Here is a 5,695-nt window from a genome sequence, read left to right as displayed (position 1 = left end):
TGACCGCCCGGATAATATTTAAATCCCAAAAATATTCTGTTATGATTAAAAACTTTATTTTTATCAGGTCCGTGTTGAAAAATAAATTAAAACGCCTAAAAACGCTAATTTTTCAAGTTTAAGCGCGTACCGCGTGTTTCTGCGCGACACAGTGCTTCTACTGCAAAACGCAGACAACGCAGCCAGTCTTGGCAACTGAAATTTTATTCCAACAATATTTTGGTAGGTTTATTTTTGTAGAGTAATAAAAATAATTTAGAACGCCATAAATCGGGATTTAAACGCTAGATAAAATACCCGGTATCTAGTTAAACACCCGTTTTAGCCTACATATGGCATATTTATATAAAAATTTATGCATGGACCCCCTCCCCCACCTAATTTTCGGTTTTAGCTATGTGGCCCCCACCAAATTTTGCAAGATTAGGAAAATATTCCTTTTTACTCTCATTGGCCAAGTGTGGTGCATGTAATCATTCCATGTTCCCCATATCTTCCATATAATCCTCCAACTTCCAAGAACCATCATCACCTCTCTCTCTCCTCCCTCCCAACCGTCCCCCATCTCTCTCTCTCCATCTTCAAACCTTCAAACTCTTGTTCTTCATGTTCATCACTATTTCTAACAACCTTCAAGTGGTGTGAAGATTCAAGGGTGATCTCAAGGTGTTCTCTAGTGATTCAAGCTTCCCATCATCTTCACTAGAATTTCTACCCTAGCTTTGTGCTAGTAGTAAGTCTTACACCTTGCTTCATTTTGTTCTTAGTCAAGATATGTAGTATGATGAAATTTGCAAGAACACTAAAAAGTTTAAACAAGAAATATGAACAAGAAACGTGCTGATTTACATTTCCAGCCAACTTCAACAGGCTGTAACTGGATCATTTTAAGTCGAAAAGTGGATTTTCTAAAGCCTAAAATGAGTATTTTGGAATAAGCAAACAAATGGCACTGGAATCATAATTTTTCGAGATCGTTTACTATTTTTAAAGGGTTATTTTTGGACAGCAGCCCAAGCTGCATTTTTATGGCAGAAAAAGTGTGACATTTTCGGAGTCACAACTTAAGACCTGAATAAAATCAACTCATGAAATTTTTACAGTAGATGGACACCGTTGTCAGGACGACCCTCCAACTGGAATTTCGTCAAACGGACTTACGGTTGATTTTTAGTGAATATTTCCGTAAACTGCGATCAGAAGGTAACAAATCTGATTGCAGTCGAGAAAATGATTTTTTATAAAATATGGGTAACGAATTGGACTTTGATATTTTTACACAATAAATTTTGGAACATATGTCATATTCTGTAAAAATTTGGTGATTTTTAGAAAAGGCTAACTATTTTATAAAAATCCTCGAAAACAGTCCGGTTTCGAGTTATAAAGCTGAAATGAAGTATGCAACGTTTTGTTTGTCGATATGTCGGTTTGGTGATTGAAAATGAAATATTGGTTTTATATAAAAGAAAATGATATGCTATTAAAGCATGGACACCTCTATTTACAGAGGATACTCTGCCGAAATTTTCCGAAAATCCAACACTTAGTAAATATATTCTAGACAAAAGTTTACTAGAACATTGAATGAACAAATATCCCAACATGTCATATGATTAAGTTAAAACATTAACTATTTTAACAAATAATTACCACACGGAACAATATAAGAAACGTGACCCAAAATACTAAACTCTAAGCCAAGGCACGACCCGCTCGTCTAATAGACATTAGTACGTTGTAGGTTGTCGTGTAGCGGACAGGGTTTGAGATTCGATTCAAGACGCACTACTGTGAGTACATAGACCCCTCTCTAACTGTTTTCCAATGTTTTGGGGTGAAACACATGTGCCTACTTGTTACTTTCATGCTTTCCTATTTTCATGTCATATACTTGCTATGTTCATTAGTACACTTATAGTACATGATTTACATTATATTGTTTTGCTATGTATGTTTACTTAGCATACTTAGTACATTGTTTTCATATAACATGCTTACATTTGGTATAACATTTGGTTTGTGCAAACGGGACTTATATACGTTCATTAACATTAGCTACGCCGCTCGGTAGTAAGTAATGGTACCATAGGACTTGACAAATCCCGTTCCTGACATCCTAGGTTTGTTTGGGTGTAAGGAATGACCGAATCCGAAAACATTTCTTTTGATAACCTTGACTTAGGGTTATCCGTCTGTCTCAAGGCTTGAATGTATGCGTTTAACTTACCACATAAATGTTATTATCAATAAAACATGCTTTTACTTTGCAAAACATAACTTTTGATATATTCAAAGTACCTTGTTTTGTACATCTTTACATTTTGTTTATGTGACTACACTTTGCTTACCATACATAACATTTGTTGACTACTTTTGGACTTGTACATTTTACACAACAACATATTTTTTTCAAGACTTTGGTTTACAAAGTAGTCTGTTTTATACAAACTCATACTACTTGGTTATTCATTTAACCATATATTATTCTTTCATTTATACACACCTTCTGATCTTATCGCTTTTCAAATAATTTACGAAACAAAACAATTTACAAGGTTCATGACAAAATTTTATTAAACATTTTCTTAAAACTTAAGTCATGAATCCTATTCTCATAAAACCTATGTATCTCACAGGCATTTTTATGCTGACGTACCTATTTTCACATGTGTTTTCAGGAGCTGTTGCTTAGGATGTTCGTGACACACTAGGGCGGGCCTATGCCTTAGAGACTAAAATAAAGATGGAACCAGTTTAATTATGTGATGAACACTTTGTTTCAGTTAATTTAAGACTATGTAACCTTTGCTTGATGAATAAAACATAACTTTTAATTACCATGGTTGTGAAACAATAATTCTGTTACAACACTCCCCGACGTTTCCGCCACGATTTGTTGTTTTACGTGGTCGGGGTGTGACAGCTTATCCTTTCAATTCTACTGCTTTTACTAGCTTTCTGAATGAATTTTGACAGAGTTTCGGCTCCTAAGCACACACATACGCATATTAGATCCGCTGATACAACTCCTATTTATAGACTAAGTGGTTCGCTGATATGACATTCTGGTTCGCTAATATGACATGTTATATTAGCGGACCTGTTACACTTGGACACAAAAGCGGACCCCTACATGATCTAAAAGCGGACCTACTTGATTACATTGACATAAAAGCGGACCTATGTCTAAATTACATAATTTTGACTGTTTAGACCACCTGTTGACCAATCTTGACCTCAGACTTCTTGTAGACGTAGTCAACAGACATCCTATGCATCAACACATTTGCGTATGCAAGTTGGAAAAGTCTGAAAAATGGGTACACACTCGGAGACAAAACTGGAGAAACTTTATCATCAGCTGAAGAAATTGAGTCGTTTGTAGCTGAACAAAAGTTTATGGCATTGCTATTCCAATCTGTCCGAGAAGACATCATTTCTTTGATCGATTACTCAAATGCAAAAGATTTGTGGAATAAACTTAAGGCAAAATGTATAGGAAGCGAGGAAATTGTGAAAAACAAATGAAAGCTTCTTAGAAAAGAATTTGATCTTTTTGGATGTCTAAAGAATGAATTGGTTTTTAAAATGATAGAAAGGTTCGGTCATCTGAAGTTGGAATTAGTAAGACATGAAATCAAGTTCTCTGATGAAGAACTAGTTGACAAACTGTTCGATTCATTACCAGATGAGGTTGATTGGAGATATTATGCGCTTATGTTGAAGAACACTATTGCTCCTAAAGATTTGACTCCAGATTTGGTGATTGAAAGACTTGAAAGTCACGAGCTGGAGCTGAAGAAAACTTACAAAGTCAATCACTCATCTTATCGGCAGAATTTGGATCTTTATTATCCAAAAAGCATGATGCCAAAAGCAACTTCTCCAAAGACTGCATTTTCAGCTGAGAATGTATCTCCAGCAAGCAAAGAAAGTTAAAGCAGTCCAAGCAGCGGAAGTCACAGTGGTTATCACAGTGGATCTTCGTCTTCTACAAATCATTCTGATGCGAAGTTTTCTTGCAACATCGCGATAGATCTGAAGAACGCACAGAATTTTGATGAGGAGTCGGCTAAGCAACAGATGGTCTTTTTGGCATCCGTGTTAGAATCTTATGAAGGATTGGTGGCTGGTAAAATCGGGAACACAAATCTGACGAAAGAAGATTACGATCAGATAGACCCCGAAGAAATGGAGCTTATTGACATTTGTTGGGCAATGGCGAGTGCTGTTTGACGTGCTCAGCGTTTCATGGAAATTACCGGGAGGAAGACGATCGGTGGTCCGTCTACTAAGCTGGGGTTTGATAAATCGAAGGTGACTTGTTTTAAGTGTAAGCAGAAGGGTCACTTCAAGCGTGAATGCAGAAACGCATACGCTGATGAGTCAGAGAATCCGTTTAGAGACGATTACTACAAAAAGGCAATTTACCATCAGAATAAATCCGAGCCGCCCAGATTGAAGCAGTCTGAAGATAACAGAGACAAATCAAGGGCTCTGGCTGTGATTTATGATGATGAGGGGTACGATTGGAGTAAGGAAGTTTTACCGGAAGAAGACGCTGTCGGTTATGCTTTCATGGCAAAGAATGAGCCCATTCCGTGGAAAGATAATCGAACTGAAGAGCAGAAATATAACTACAGGAAAATGATTGCCCAAAACAAAATCATTAGAATTTCTGGTATATTTCTGGAAGCTAGAAGAGCGAAAAGATGGGATCCGGACAGAGAATGTTATCTTGATCCGTATGGCAACATTGCAATTGATGACAAGACACTTGATATAGAAGCCATTGTCAAGGAGTATGAAGAAGAGGATGAGTATTGGCAACACAAATGGTGGGGAACGCCAACCAAGAAAATGATTGAAGAAGAGAAAGAGAAAGAGAAGAAAGAGAAGATAGAAATAGAAGAAATAGAAAAATCAAAAAAAGTTGATACGGGCATCATCGATACTATGCAGGAGTTGACGGAAGAGAACCTGGGAAAAATGGCTGACAAAGTGCTAGCTGCGAAAGCACTTGAGGTAGACTCTAACTCTGTGACTGAGTCTAAGGGCCAAGTCAGTCCAAGTGCGTCAACAAATGCGTCAGGTAAATAGATCGATGGAAATGCTTACTGCAAAAATTGCACCAAAGAATGCAATTTTTGTAGCACTGTCACGTACCTCAACAGTGAGAAAATTAAAAATCTGACATCGAAGGTCAGAAGTGTTGAGGATCAAATACTTGGTCGTGACAAAACTGTGAAAGCTTCAACTGAACGGATTAGAGAATTAACTGATCAAATTGAAAAAGATAAACTTGATTATGAAAAAGTTAAAAATGAAAATGAAAAGTTAATTCTTGAAAACCGTAAGATTTCTGAAAAATTTGAAAAACTCAAAAGCACCGTTAAAGAAAGTGATGATCGAAATGGTAAAACGTTTAAAGAAAACGAACATCTAAGAGTTGTGGTAAGAGTAAAAGAAGAATCAATTAATAAACAACTGGATGAAATTGCTAAATTGAAACTTAAAGTTCAAGAAGCTGAAATTGAGAACGAGAGAATTCAGTTGAAACTTAACAGTTATAGCTCCGCAAGCTTTGTGTTGCAGAACATTGTTCCTAAACCTATAGGGAAAAACAAAGCTGGCGAAGATGTGTTTTCTGATGGTACCGGTGTAGGGTTTCACAAAGTTCCACCGCCGATTT

At 36.6% G+C, this 5,695-nt stretch overlaps 1 long non-coding RNA gene across 1 annotated transcript; it reads left to right on the top strand.

The window, feature by feature from the left end:
- Positions 1-345: 345 nt before the first annotated feature.
- On the top strand, positions 346-2,868 carry LOC118483815. The gene is made up of 3 exons (XR_004871749.1): positions 346-733; positions 1,745-1,793; positions 2,682-2,868. It is a non-coding gene; the product is annotated as an uncharacterized LOC118483815 (long non-coding RNA).
- The last annotated feature ends 2,827 nt before the right edge of the window (positions 2,869-5,695 follow it).

Source organism: Helianthus annuus, chromosome 11 (genome assembly GCF_002127325.2).
Source record: "Helianthus annuus cultivar XRQ/B chromosome 11, HanXRQr2.0-SUNRISE, whole genome shotgun sequence".
Lineage (NCBI taxonomy): Eukaryota > Viridiplantae > Streptophyta > Magnoliopsida > Asterales > Asteraceae > Helianthus > Helianthus annuus.
This window is presented reverse-complemented; position numbering and strand designations above follow the sequence as displayed.